Source organism: Phyllostomus discolor, chromosome 9 (genome assembly GCF_004126475.2).
Source record: "Phyllostomus discolor isolate MPI-MPIP mPhyDis1 chromosome 9, mPhyDis1.pri.v3, whole genome shotgun sequence".
Classification (NCBI taxonomy): Eukaryota; Metazoa; Chordata; class Mammalia; order Chiroptera; family Phyllostomidae; genus Phyllostomus; species Phyllostomus discolor.
The window spans coordinates 63,173,698-63,189,137 of NC_040911.2; the positions used below are offsets into that span (position 1 = coordinate 63,173,698).

The window sequence follows — 15,440 nt, forward strand, 5'->3', positions numbered from 1 at the left end:
TCTCTAAAATATACTCCAAATTGTAACTGTGCTTACTCCTTGGCTGGGCAGTAGGATTAGGAGTGGAGTACAAGGTTCAGGTGGGATTCTTTTCTTTTTTCTCTATGCACTTCTTTCTTGTCTAACTGTGTGGTCCCCTTGTTACAGAACAACAAGGTGGGGCCTAGGCAATATACTATTACCCAAAAGGAACCCCCAGATTCATTATGTCTGTCACCTATAGGAAAGATGTCTCTCAATGCCAGAGATTCATGAAAAGGAAAGGAAATGTTTATTTAATGCTATACAAACTTAAAGTAGTGACCTGATGGTTTCATCAAAATCCCAAAGTCCCTTAAAACACCCACAAACACTCACAGTCCTTCCTTCCCCCTTTGCCCAGTCTGGGGTACCATGTCTCAGGAAAAGAAATAGAAGTCCTTGGCTCAGGCAGCCCCTGGTTCCTCCCAATAATCCATCTTGGCTGGGAGACCTTCCCCAGTTCTCCGCACCCTCAGCTGTGTTGCTGGGATCTCTGCTAAAACCGGGTGGTGGTTCCCCCTACTAATGCTGCAGGGGTCCCCACCCTGGCAAAGGTGTGTGGTCCTCTCTCCCCCAGGACCACGGGAGTCCCCACTCAGCCAAAACCACATGGTTCTCCCCTCAATAGCTGCCGTGTCTGGGTTTAAATCCCCACGCCAATCTTCCTCCGCAGCCCCATTTCTGACTCCTCCCACACTTGGCCACACCTGCCCTCAATCTCTCATTCTTTCCAGCTTTTCTGGCTGCCATCATGGGTCTGGGCATGTGTGGCCCCATGTCATGGAGCCAATCTTCTCTGAGCTCCCATGCAGACGCTGTAACTAAGGGGACCTGTCCCCCAGTCACATCTTGGGGGGAAGGAGTCCCTTTCCATCCCCCTGGCCCAGAGCATGGCCACAATGGCCACAGCTATTTAGCATATCTAAGCGACCAGCCAAAGGCTATAGGTATGTTAAATAACCATGCCATGGATTAGCTGCAAAGCTGTTGCTGTACAAAACAACCCAACATGTTCTTGCTCCATGTGTCCCTTCCCCCAATTCACACCTGTGGGGGAAGGGGTGAAGACATCTTAAAACTTCCTGGACACCTTGAGTTCTGGACCCCATTTCAAATGCCCATTTGGGGTCCCCTCTCTTGGCTGCACCCTGTAACACCCTCCCTAAACGACACCTCTACTTTCATATGGATGGTTTTTCTATCTCCAAGCATAAAACTAATGTCTACTGAGAGCTTATCATTGGCCATGCTCTGTGCTAAATACTTTAATTCATTATCTCACTTAATCATTTCAACACCCACATGAGGTAGAAATTACCTGGTAGGCCAACCTGGCATTGGGACACTACCAAGCCTGAGAAGGTGTGGACAGAAAAATGAAAAAGTCTCACTTGGGTAAAATTCTTGAGTATTTTGCAATCATAAATGTCAAAACAAACTAGGTTAGTTTCATCATATAAGTTTTGTACCATTTTGAATTCAAATGGTGTTTGTGTTATATACAAAGAATATGACAACATATATAATAAGCTTGTTACCATTCAGGAACTGTGAATTTAATCCTGTTTAGGCACAGCTGTTATCACCATTGTACAGAACATAAAAATTAGGCCAAGGGAAATCACTTATCTATTGACACAGAGTTGGGACACAAGTCTGTGCTCCTGAACCATTGAGAAGACCTGGTATCTTCCATTTCTCTCAAAGGAAGAAAGTATGCAGATTTGGGCAATCTCAAGTTGACCTATTAGATACTTTTATTTCTACCCTTTCACAAAGTTTACTCTGTTACTCTGTGTCCATCTTTAACAAAGCTAAAGGAGACATGCAAAATGCCTAATGCAGAATGTTCAAGGAGATATGAAGAATGTCTGAGAAATATGAGTATTTTCAAATGCATTTTATTACCACTATACACCCACTAGAGTGGCTAAAATTAAAAAGACTGATAATACTAAATGCTGATCATCCTGGGACCAACTGGAACTCTCATCCATTGCTGAAGGGAAAACAATGGGACAACCACTGTGGCAAATATTTTGGCAGTTTCTTATAGAGATAAACATACACTTTTCTTATGATGCACCAATTCTACTCCTGTATACTTATTACGTTTTTACAAAATGTGCATATCAATGTTTATAACAGTTTTAAATGTAAAGGCCAAAACCCAGAAACAACCCAAATGCCATTAATAGGAAAGAGGATGAACTGTAATTCACTCATACAATGGATGTTCATAGCAGCACAATTTGCAATAGCCAAGTGTTGGAAGGAACCTAAGTGCCCATCAGTGAATGAGTGGATCCAAAAACTATGGTACATTTACACAATGGAATACTATGCAGCAGAAAGGAAGAAGGAGCTCCTACCCTTTGCAATGGCATAGATGGAACTAGAGAGCATTATGCTAAGTGAAATAAGCCAGGTGATGAGGAACAAATACCATATGATCTCACCTTTAACTCAAACCTAATCAACAAAATAAACAAACAAGCAAAATATAACCAGAGACATTGAAATAAAGAACAATCTGACAATAACCAGAGGGGAGAGGGTAGGGGGATAACATGAGAAAGAAGGGGAAGGTTCATTAAGGAACATGTATAAAGGACACATAGACAAAGCTAAAGGGGAGTAGGATCGAGGGTGGAAGGTGTGGATGGGCAGGTAGAGGGGAGAAGTGGGGGTGAAATGGAGACAACTGTACTTGAACAACAATAAAAAAATGTAAGCAAGTCATGATACATGCAAAGGAAACTTTATGCTAAGAAAAAGCCAGAAACATACCCACCAAAAGGCCTAAATACTATATGATTACATACACATGAAATGTTAGAAAAGGCAAAACAATAATGACAGCAAGGAGATCAGTGGTTACCAGGAACCAGAGATGCAGGAAAGGGTTGACTATAAAGCAGTATGGAAGTGCTTTGGGGTGATGGAAATGTTCTATATCCTCATTGTGAGAATCAGTACATGATCATATTCATTTGCTAAACTAATCAAACTGTACAGCAAAAATCCATGAATTTTATTGTGTATGAATTATATCTCCTTAAGCTGACAAAAATACATTTCATAATTTATGAGAAACCATTCAGTAATTGTCCCAATGATGTATTTTTGTTGATTTGTAAATATGTCACCTATTGAATATATTATCTATAATTGGAAATATTACTATAAAGATAAGTCAAGTCCAGTTTTGTTAGACATATTATTTATTTTCTGGAAATTCTATACATTGTCCAACTGGAAGCCTCTAGTCTCCTATAAAATAAAATGAGGTAATAAAGATTTTGGAAACAAATTGATCTGGGTTCAATATTGCCTATGTTGTTTTTCTAGCTGTATGACTGGGGAAAGTTTACCTAATCTTTCTAAGCCTTGGTTTCCTCACCTATTAAATGGGGATAATAGTTCTTTTCTGAAAGCGGTTGACTTGAGGATTAAATGAGATAGCAATGAGGGCCTCAACATGGAAGGTGGCTGTTTGTTCAGTGCACATATATAAGCTGTCAGGATTCGAGCAGAGGTTTCAGAACTTACTAAATCCTGATACGTGGAAGCTACTGATCTCATAGGCCCTGACAGATTGACTTTAATTTCTGTAAAGTTCTCACTTTTAAGCTGCTATTACCTAGTAGAGATACATATTACTTTTGATGCCTACAGATAGGATTTAAACAAATGACTTAGATACTGTTAAAGAACTGGAAATGCTTTGGGAAAAAAGAGAAAGAATAAATGACTGAATCACCTTCACCTTGCTGCACAGACACCTGGAGGCATTTTCCATCTCCTTCCTGAGTCAGGCCATGAGAATAGATGAATTTAAACAACATCTGGCAATATTTCATGTAGCTATGAAATTCCAGTTACATGAGGCAGAAAATCTTGCAGGGGCTAATAATAGCTTTGGGAGGTGTTTGTCCATGGAATAGAAGTTTATCTTCCAAGCCGCCTAAAATGATTTAATTAAGAACCCTTTCTCTCACACCTCTAGATGTGAGCACTGTTCACTGAAGTATGGTCAGAATGGTGCCTTTGCATCCTGTATCACTTCTGGATCCATCCACTTTCTTCCTCCTCCATTTTCACCCCACCCCATCCAAGCCTCCATCACCTCTCTCTGCAACCATGGTTAAGGCCTAATCAAAATGATTGTTTCATACTACAAATCTGATTGCAACATCTCACTGCTTAAAATGATCCAATAGTAGCCCATTCCTTTTTTTTCCACTTTTTAAAATTGTTGTTCAAATACAGTTGTCTCCATTTTCCCCACACTACTCCCCCAACCTACCCATCCTCACTTCCCACTCTTGATCCTACCCACTTTGGTTTTGTCCATGTATCCTTTATACCTGTTCCTGAAAACTCTTCCCTCCTTTCCCCCTATTATCCCCTCCCACCTCCCCTCTGGTTTCTGTCTGTTTATTCTTAATCTCAATGTCTCTGGTTATATTTTTGCTTGTTTTTTTTTTCTTTTGTTGATTAGGTTCTAGTTAAAGATGAGATCATATGGTATTTGTCCCTCACCACCTGGTTTATTTCACTTAGCATAATACTCTACAGTTCCACCCATGCTGTCACAAAGAGTAGGAGCTCCTTTCTTTCTGCTGTTTTGAATTCCACTGTGTAAATGTACCATAGCTTTTGGATCCACTCATTTACTGATAGCCACTTAGGTTGCTTCCAACACTGGGCTATTGTAAATTGTGCCAGTATGAACATTGGGGTGTATAGGTTCTTTTGAAATAGTGTTTCAGGGTTCTTAGGGAATAATCTCAGCAGTGGTATTGCTGAGTCAAAAGGCAGTTCCATTTTTAGTTTTCTGAGTAAAATTTCATACTCTTTACCACAGTGGCTGCACCAGTCTGCATTCTCACCAAGAAAACACTAGGGTTCCCTTTTCTCCACAACCTCTCCTGTACTTTGTTGTTTGTGGATTTTGTTTGATGGACGTTGTGACTGGTGTGAAATGGTATCTCACCATGGTTTTAATTTGCCATTCTTATTAGAGTCCATGAGGCCCCACATTCTCTGACTCTTGTCCTTTTGCCCAGCCCCCACCACCCACCCAATCCATTCTGAGCCCTCCAGTCACACTAACCTTTCATCAATTCTTCTTCTAACTCCCCCATGGTCTCTTGAATCATAGAAATTTTTCACAGGATAGCCTTTCTATCAGAAAATCTCTTCTCCCTCACGACCATCACTTCATCACTCCTTCTCAGGATGAGTCAGTCCTGTGTCAGACTGAGTCCTCTGAGACACTGACCTGCAAACAGGATTATAAGTGCAAAAATTATATAGAGGACCTCCCTCTGAAGGATAGAGACAGAGAGAGCAGGAGTGGTTAATGAGCATCTTGGATCACAAAGTAGACCTACCACCTGTGAACAAAGAAAGAGAAGGAAAGATGGGTTAGAAAGAGCTTCCAACTGCAGCATCATTCTGAGGAAGTTTTAGCCATTGACGGGAAGTCCCCTAGCAGAGGCTTCCCAATGAGGACTCCCACATTGGGCAGGAATGGTCAGGCTCTAGCAACCCCAACCACACTATGCTCACTCTTTGGCTGAGAGCAGCCGGGGGGGTGGGGGGGTCTTGAAGTAAATGTGACAGATCCAAAGGTGTGACAGCTGGGGCTGTCTGTCAACTATGTTCCCACAGCAGGTTTTTTCTTTCTTTTTATTCTTGTTTATTCTATTACAGTTGTCCCAAATTTTCTCCCTTTGCCCTCCTCCACCTGGTCCACCCCCTGGTCCCATAGTCAATCTCCACACCATTGTTCATGTCCATGAGTCATTCATACATGTTCTTTGACTAATCCCTTCTTCTTCTTTTCACCATTCCCCCCTCTTCCTCCATTCTGGCAGCTGTCAGTCTGTTCCATGTTTCCATGTCTCTGGTTCTATTTTTCTCAATAGTTTATTTTGTTCATCAGATTTCTGTTGCAGGCCACCCTACCTGGTCTCAGGAAGTTGTAACTCCCCTTGACTGAGGCTGAGTGAAAGACCTCCGGACCAGGAGCCACTAAGGAGACAAAACTTATTTCCCTGGCTTGAATGGCAGTCAATGACAGGTAACAATTCTCTAAGATAGAGAATGAATCTAAGACAGACACATTCAAGAAGGAATGGCAGGGACAAGACTCACGGGGCTGTGGAAATGAAAGGGTGATCAACATCAATCCCTGCCTCCTTTGGCTTTGTCAAAGCCTGAGTCTTTGTTCCTAGATGTGAGAAATCCAAGTCTCCTGGCTGCCTCTGTCTCCTGCCTGCAGGGGCGAAACAGCCCAGACCAGAAACAATGGACCCCCCGGGAGGTATTACAGGCCTGGGACATAGAATATGCAAGATCCTGTGAGATCTGTTTGCTGGAGGATGCCATTATCTTGAAATTTAAAAGCACAGACAGGAAAACAAAACTAGCCCTTTAAGCAATATGTTAAAAACCCCAAACCTTGCCTGGAATTTCAGCAGCAGTGCTGTCCCCACCTTTGTAAGTTGTTTACATCTTTTGATCTTTTCTGCCAGACTGTGAATCCACAAACTAAGTCTGTTTTCTCAATAAACAGCTGCTTGGGTATGGACATGGCGCGCTCCCCACGTGAGAAGTGGCCATGGCACCCTCCAGGAGAGAGGGCGGCCATAGTCGCTCCCCACATGAGGAGTGGCCATTCTGTCCCAATTCCCCCACAGGACCTGGTTGTCTCTGTGTATGTTTTTAGCATGTTTCAACAAGCATCCACAGCTGAAATGGATACAGCAGACCGGTATCATCCACAGATTTCTCTTATAAGTGAGATCATATGGTATTTGCATTTCACTGACTGGCTTATTTTTTTCTTAAAGGAAGAATTTCACAGTGCCTCTCCACAGCTACCACCATCCTACTAATCCCCAATCTAGCCCAAGCTCTTCTGTATTAGCCCCAGAGAACACTTCCCGCATGAAATTTGTTTGCGCATATTGTTGATCAATTTGTTTACATGTGTCATTTGTTTGATTTGTGTAGTCCTGGGTATCCTTTTGTTCACACCCTCATTTGATAATCAGCTATATAGTATCATGGGCCAGTTCTGATTTTGATCATCATTATATCCCCAGCACCCAGAATAACTCATGGCATTAATAAAGATTTAGTGAACCAATGAATGAATCAATCAATTAATCAATTAACCAATCAATCCTGGAGAAGGTAAGGTAGGATTCCTCTAAAGTAACTCAAGTCTGCTGGACTTGGTGGGCATCCTCAGGATCTTCCCCATAGGATATAAGTTACTCTGTCAATTGCCAATGCCTAAATACCCTGGTGAGGGTCTGGTGAAACCTGGGCCACAAGGATATCCATAACCAACAACAGCTTACCAACATGATGACTGTTGAATTCTCTAGTCATTAAGGCTTTCTTGGGGTTAATAGGGATAATAATGGGGAAAATAACTAACAATGTCACTTTGGTGATTAAGTGATATTATGTAAGACATTGAAAGTTTCATCTCTCCATCATTACCACTAAAAAGCATGAGTGCCAGCATAACAACAGACACATACACCAATAGAACAGAACAGAGAACCCAGAAATAAACCCAAGTCTCTATGGTCAATTATTTGACAAAGGGGAAAGAAGCATAAAATGGAATAAAAATAACCTCTTCATAAAAAATGGACAAATGTTGGGAGATCTGAACACCTACATGCAAAAAAATGACACTTGATCACCAACTTATGCCATACACAAAAATAAATTCAAGGTGGATAAAAACTTAAATATAAATCATGAAACCATACAAGTCCTAGAGGAAAACATCAGCAGGAAAATCTCAGCATATTCAGATATTCCATGCAGCAGTATCTTTGCCAATATGTCCCCTAAAGCAAGGGACAAAAAAGAAAAAATAAACAAATGGAACCTCATCAATTAAAAAGCTACTGCATGGCTAAAGAAAATAGCATTAAAATGAAAAGAGAACCAACCATATGGGAAAACATATTTGCCAATGATACTTCAGACAAGGGTTCGATCTCCAAACTTTATACAGAACTGACACAACTCCACTCCAGGAAGACAAATAACCCAATTGAAATATGGGCAAAAGATGTGAACAGACACTTCTCCAAGGAGGACATACAAAGGGCCCAGAGGCACATAAAAAGGTGCTCGGCATCACTACCTATCAGAGATACAAATTCAAACCACAGTGAGATACCACTTCACACCAGTGAGAAAGGCCATCATAAACAAAACAACAAACAAGTGTTGGAGAGGATGTGGAGAAAAGGGAACACTAGTGCACTGTTGGTGGGAATGCAGATTGGTGCAGCCACTGTGGAAAACAGTATGGAATTTCCTCAGAAATATTAAAAATGGAACTGTCTTTTGACCCATCAATTCCACTGCTTGGATTATATCTTAAGAACCCTGAAACACCAATTCAAAAGATCCCATGCACCCTAATGTTCATAGAAGCACAATTTATAATAGCCAAGTGCTGGAAGCAACCTAAGTGCCCATCAGCAAATGAGGGGATCCAAAAGCTATGGTACATTTACATAATGGAATTCTACAGAGAAGAGAGGAAGAAGGTGCTCATGCCCTTTGCGACAAATGGATGGAACTGGAGACCATTATGCTAGGTGAAATAAGCCAGGCAGTGAGGAATAAATACCATATGATCTTACCTTTAACTGAAACATAATCAACAAAAGAAAAAAAGCAAGCAAAATATAACCAAAGACATTGAAATAAAGAACAATCTGACAGTAACCAGAATGGAGGTCAGAGGGAATAATAAGGTTGAAGGGGGGAAGGTTTTTCAGGAACCCTTGGACACAAGGACAAAACCAACGGGGGTGGAAGCAAGGGAGGGAGGTGGGTTTGACTGGGGTGGCAGGGGTAAATGCAGATAACTGTAATTGAACAATAATAAAATAATTTTTAAAAAATGAAAGAAAGAAAAGCATGAGTGCCAAGTGAGGGTCATGTTGACCTATGACAGAGAAAACAGGATCCGAGGAAAATTCATTCCCTGACCCCTCAGTCCAGGAGAAAGAAAAAAAGAAAATTCTCTCTTCCCCCAACTTCCCATTCTTTTTTTTATTGCCTTGATTTTTTTAATTTTATTTTAATCATTCTTCAAATACAGTTTTTTCCTTTTTACTCCCAGTCCAGCCCCCCCCCCACACTTCCACACTTCCCTCCCATTACCACCCTCCCCCTAGTTTTTGACCATGTGTCCTTTAAGTTTGTTCCCGTGAACCCTTACCAAGGTCCCCTGAAATTCCCTCTACTCTCCCCTGTGGTCACTGTCAGCCTGTCCTCTGTTTCAGTGTCTGGTTATATTTTGCTTGCTTCTTTGTTTTGTTGTTTAGATTCCTGTTAAAGGTGAGATCATATGGTATTTGTCTTTCACTGCCTGGCTTGTTTCCCTTAGCATGTTTTCCAGCTTGATCCAAGTTGTTGCAAAGGATAGGAGCTACTTCCTTCTTTCTGCTTCATAGAATTCCATTGTGTAAATGTACCATGGTTTTTTGATCCATTCATTTACTGATGGGCATCTTGGTTGCTTCCAGCATCTAGCTATTGTAAATTGTGCAGCTATGAACATTGGGATGCACAGGTTCTTTTGGATTGGTGTTTTAGTGTTCCTAGATAGAGTCCCAGCAGTGGAATTGCAGGGTCAAAAGGAAGATCCATTTCTGGTTTTCTGAAGAAGTTCCATACTGCTTTCCATAGTGGTTGTACCAGTCTGCAGTCCCACCAACAGTGCACTAGTGTTCCCTTTTCTCCACAGCCTCTCCAACACTTGTTGTTTGTTGCTTTGTTTATGATGGCCATTCTGACTGGTGGGAAGTGGCATCTCATTGTGGTTTTAATTTGCATCTCTCTGATAGCTAGCGATATTGAGCATCTTTTCATGTGTCTCTGGATCACCTGTATGTCCTCCTCGGAGAAGTGTCTGTTCAAGTCCTTTGCCCACTTTTTAATTGGATTTCTTGTGTTCTTAGAGTGCAGTCGTGTAAGTTCTTTATATATTTTGGAGATTAAACCCTTGTCTGAGGTATCATTGGCAAATATGTTTTCCCATACATTTGGCTCTCTTTTAGTTTTTGATACTGTTTTCTTTAGCTGTGCAGAAGCTTTTAATTTTGACGAGGTCCCATTTGTTTATTCTTTCCTTTATGTCCCTTGCTCTAGGGGACAAGTCAGTAAAAAAGTTTCTTCGTGAAATATCTGAGATTTTCCTAAATATGTTCTCCTCTAGGACTTTAATGGTGTCACGTTTTATATTTAAGTCTTTTATCCACCTTGAATCTATTTTTGTATATGGTGTAAGTTGGTGCTCAAGTTTCATTTTTTTGCATGTGGCTGTCCAGTTCTCGCAACACCATTTGTTGGAGAGGCTATTTTTACTCCATTTTATGTTGCTGCCTCCTTTGTCAAATATTAATTGACCATAGCGACTTGGGTTTATTTCTGGGCTCTCTGTTCTGTTCCATTGGTCTGTGTGCCTGTTTTTATGCCAGTACCAGGCTGTTTTGATTACAGTGGCCTTGTAGTATAGTTTAATGTCAGGGATTGTGATCCCTCCTACTTTACTCTTCTTTCTCGAAATTGCAGCACCTATCCAGGGTCGTTTATGATTCCATATAAATTTTTGAAGTGTTTGTTCTATGTCTGTGAAATATGCCATTGGTACTTTAATAGGAATTGCATTGAATGTGTAAATTGCTTTGGGTAGTATGGACATTTTGATGATATTAATTCTTCCAATCCATGAACACGGTGTATGTTTCCATTTGTTTGTGTCTTCCTTGACATCTTTCCTGAGTGTTATGTAGTACGAAATACAGGTCTTTTACCTCTTTGGTTAGGTTTATTCCTAGATATTTTATTTTTCTTTTTGCTATTTCAAATGGGATTTTTTCCTTGATCTCTGCTTCTGCTGTTTCATTGTTGGTGTACAAAAATGCCTTTGATTTCTGGATATTGACTTTGTATCCCACTGTTTTGCCGAATTCATTTATTAGGTCAAGCAGTTTTTTGGTGGAGTCTATAGGATTTTCTATGTATAGTATCATGTCATCTGCAAACAGTGAAAATTTTGTTTCCTCGTTTCTGATTTGGATGCCTTTTATTTCTTTTTCTTGTCTGATCACTGTGGCTAAAACTTTCAGTACTATATTGAATAGAAGTGGTGAAAGTGGACAGCCTTGTCTTGTTCCTGATCTTAGTGGAAAAGATTTTAATTTTTGCCCACTGAGAATGATGTTGGCTGTAGGTCTCTCATATATCGCCTCTATTATGTTGAAGAATGCTCCCTCTATTCCCACATTGCTAAGTGTCTTTATCATGAATGGGTGCTGTACTTTAACAAATGCTTTTTCTGCAGCTATTGATATGATCATGTGACTTTTGTCTTTGCTTTTGTTTATGTGATGTATTACATTTACTGATATGCAAATATTATACCATCCTTGCATCCCTGGAATGAATCCCACTTGGTCATGGCGAATGATCTTTTTAGTGTACTGTTGGATGTGGTTTGCCAGTATTTTGCTGAGGATTTTAGAGTCAATTTTGATCAGCAATATTGGCCTGAAGTTTTCTTTCTTTGTTGTGTCTTTATCTGGTTTTGGATTTAGGATGATGTTGGCCTCATAAAAAGAGTTTGGGAGACTCCCATCTTTTTGGATTTTTTGGAATGGTCTGTGAAGCATAGGGGTTAGCTCTTCCTTAAATGCTTTGTAGAATTCTCCTGTGAAACCATCTGGTCCAGGGCTTTTGCGTGTTGGGAGTGTTTTGAGTACTGCTTCAATTTCATCTGCTGTTCTTGGTCTCTTCAGGCTTTCTGCTTCTTTTTCATTGAGTTTTGGAAGACTATATTTTTCTAGAAATTTGTCCATTTCACCTAGGTTTTCAAATTTCTTGGCATACAGTTCTTTGTAGTAATTTCTTACAATTCTTTGTATTTCTGTGGTATCTGTTGTAATCTCTCCTCTTTCATTTCTGATTGTGTTTATTTGGGTCTTCTCTCTTTTTTTCTTGATGAGTCTGCTTAAAGGCTTGTCAATTTTGTTTACCTTTTCAAAGAACCAACTCTTGGATTCATTGATCCTTAGAATTGAGCTTTTAGTCTTTATGTAATTTAATTCTGCTCTGATCTTGGTTATTTCCTGCCTTCTACTTGCTCTGGGCTGTCTTTGTTGTTGTTCCTCCAGTTCTTGTAGACGTAGGGTTAGGTTGTTTGTTTGAAATGTTTCTAACATTTTTAGGTGGGCCTGTATCACTATGAACTTCCCTCTCAGGACTGCCTTGGCTGTATCCCATAAGTTTTGGGTTGTTATGAGTTCGTTTTCATTTGTTTCCAGAAACCTTTTGATTTCTTCCCTAATATCATTCTTGACCCATTCATTGTTGAATAGCATGCTGTTTAATCTCCATGAATTTGAGTGTTTTGGGTTTTTTTACTTGGGGTTGGATTCTAGCTTCAGTCCCTTGTGGTCCAAAAAAAAAACTTGGTATGATTTCAATTTTCTTGAAATTCTTGAGGCTTGTTTTGTGTCGTATCATGTGATTGATCTTTGAAAATGTTCCGTGTACATTTGAAAATAATATATATTTAGCTTCTTTTGGATGGAGGGCTCTGTATATATCAATAAAGTCGATTTCATCAAGGGTATTGTTCAATGCCACAATATCTTTGTTGATATTTTGTTTGGAAGATCTGTCCACTTTTGATAGTGGGGTGTTAAAATCCCCCCCTATAATTCTGTTGCTATCCATATGTTTGTTGAAGTCCTCTAAGATTTTCTTTATGTATTTGAGTGCTCCTATGTTGGGTGCATATATATTTACAATATCTATGTCTTCTTAGTGGATTCTTCCCTTGAGTATTATGAAGTGACCTTCTGGGTCTCTCATTATGGACCTTTTTTGGAAGTCTATTTTTTCTGATATGAGTATAGCTACCCTGGCTTTTTTTTCCTCTCCATTTGCTTGGAAGATTTGTTTCCAGCCCTTCACTGTCAACCTGTGTAGGTCTTTTGTCCTGAGGTGGGTCTCTTGTAGACAGCATATATGTGGGTCATTTTTTTCTTATCCATTCAGCTATTCTGTGTCTTTTGATTGGAGCATTTAATCCATTTACATTTAAGGTTATTATTGATAGGTACTTATTCATTGTCTTTTATGTACGTGTGTTCCTCTCTCTCTCTCTCTTTTCCTTCCCTTGCTTAAAGCAGTCCCTTTAGCATCTCTTGCAGAGCTGGTTTGCTGGAGGTGTGTTCTTTTAGACTTCTTTTGTCTGAGAAGCTTCTTATTTGGCCCTCTATCTTGATTGAGAGCCTTGCTGGATAAAGTAGCCTTGGTTGCAGACCTCTGGTTCTCATTACCTGGAGTATTTCTTGCCAGTCTCTTCTGGCTTGAAGTGTTTCCATTGAGAAGTCAGCTGTTAGCCTTATTGGGGCTCCCCTGTATGTTATTTCCTTTTTCTCCCTTGCTGCCTTTAAGATTCTCTCTTTGTCCTGAAATTTTGCCGTTTTAATTATGATGTGTCTTGAGGTGGGCCTCTTCGGGTTCCTCTTGATTGGGACGCTCTGTGTTTCCTGTATTTGTGTGACTTTTTCTCTCATCAAATTAGGGAAGTTCTCCTTCATTACTTTTTCGACTAGGTTTTCAATTTCTTGTTCTTCTTCTTCTCCTTCTGGTATCCCTATTATACGGATATTATTACGTTTCATATTGTCTTGCATTTCTCTTAATCCCTCTTCATTCTTTCTGAGCCTCTTTTCCTTTTCTTGCTCTTTCTGGATGTTGTTTTCTACTTTGTCCTCTAGCTTGCTAATCCGATCTTCTGCTTCATCGATTCTGCTTTTCATTCCTTCTACTGTGTTCTTCAGTTCAGAAATTGTATTCTTCATTTCCTCTTGGCCTTTGTTGAGAGTTTCCATTTTCTTTTTCATGTTTATATAGTTTGCAGTGACATTGATGTTGTTTCCCTCTAATTTCTGATAGCTCATTGTGAGTTCATTGAACTTCCTGATAATCATTGTTTTCAACTCACTATCTGATAGTTGAGTTGCCTCTATTTCATTTAGCTTTTTCCTGAGGCTTCCTCTTTTCCCTTTAATTGGGGGTTGTTTCTTTGTTTTCTCATTGTTCTTGGGTTTCTTCTTGTTAGCCTCTTTCTTAAATTGATATGTTCTGGTTCCCTGCAATTATGGTGTGAACTTTTGTGGTAGAATACTTGTGCGATTTAGTGGTGCAATCTCCTTGGGTTCTGGTGTTCACAGCTTCCCTCTCTTCTTTCTTTGTGATCAGTTGGAGGAGTAAGGTGAACTTGTTTAAGACAGCAAGACAGTGTACTATGATATTTACATTAGCAGCCAGTAGAGAAGAGATGGGTTATCCTTTGGCTCCTTATAGTGTTAACCGTGATCCTCCACCCCACTATCCACGTTTTAGAAAGGATGGAAAGAGGGTAAGACTCCTACTGGGTATGAGAGGATTGATAGTTGGATCTAGAAAGCTGTGAGGCTGTGGGAGGTCAGATTCTAAGGTAGGGTTGGATTAAAGATTAGTGTATAGGAATACTGTGTAAAAGAATAGAGAGAACCCCCACAATAGTATAGTTCATGAAATTCGAAAGTGGGCTGAGATCAGATAGGGGTATTGAGCATTATTTACAATTGTATGGACTAGGTTTTATTAACAGTAGTACTAAAGCTACAGTCTTGTGGCAGAATCGATGAGATCTAGATAACAAGGATAAAGAGTATAGAACCTTGAGAGGTGTATTAATGGAACACAGATGAAGGATAGTAAATTATCAACACACTGTGACTGAGATACCAGGGGGAACCTTTCAAATGACAGTATATCCAGCCAAGCAAAGAAGATTATACAAAAAGAAAAAGAATACCAAAATATTATTAAAATAAAAAATGTGAGAAAGGTGAGAAAAAGACAATACAAATTTACAGTAACTTGCAAGATAAAAAAAAAAGGCAAGAAAAGCAGAAGATAGAGTGCAGGAGAGATAAATTTGGATTGGAAAGAATATTATTAGGTTAAATGGAAAAGAAACATAAGGGATTGTGAGATATAAAAATAGTAATAATTGAAAAATAAAATGTCCCTGGCTGGCGTAGCTCAGTGGATTGAGCACGGGCTGTGAACCAAAGTGTCGCAGGTTCGATTCCCAGCCAGGGCACATGCCTGGGTTGCAGGCCATAACCCCCAGCAACCGCACATTGATGTTTCTCTCTCTCTCTATTTCCCTCCCTTCCCTCTCTAAAAATAAATAAATAAAATATTTTTAAAAAAGTTATCTTAAAAAAAAAGAAGGATACATCTAAGATGACGTCAGAGTAAGAAGGAGCAGATTCAGCTTTCCTCTGCTCAGG

The 15,440-nt window shown here is 39.9% G+C and overlaps 1 long non-coding RNA gene across 1 annotated transcript in view; it reads left to right on the forward strand.

Annotated features, from left to right (window-relative positions):
* LOC118496767 overlaps positions 1 to 7,680 on the forward strand; it is a 30,219-nt gene extending 22,539 nt beyond the window's left edge. Inside the window, exon 3 of the long non-coding RNA XR_004899319.1 lies at positions 7,568 to 7,680. This is a non-coding gene — a long non-coding RNA (uncharacterized LOC118496767). The remainder of the gene's footprint in view (positions 1 to 7,567) is intronic.
* Positions 7,681 to 15,440: the final 7,760 nt, after the last annotated feature.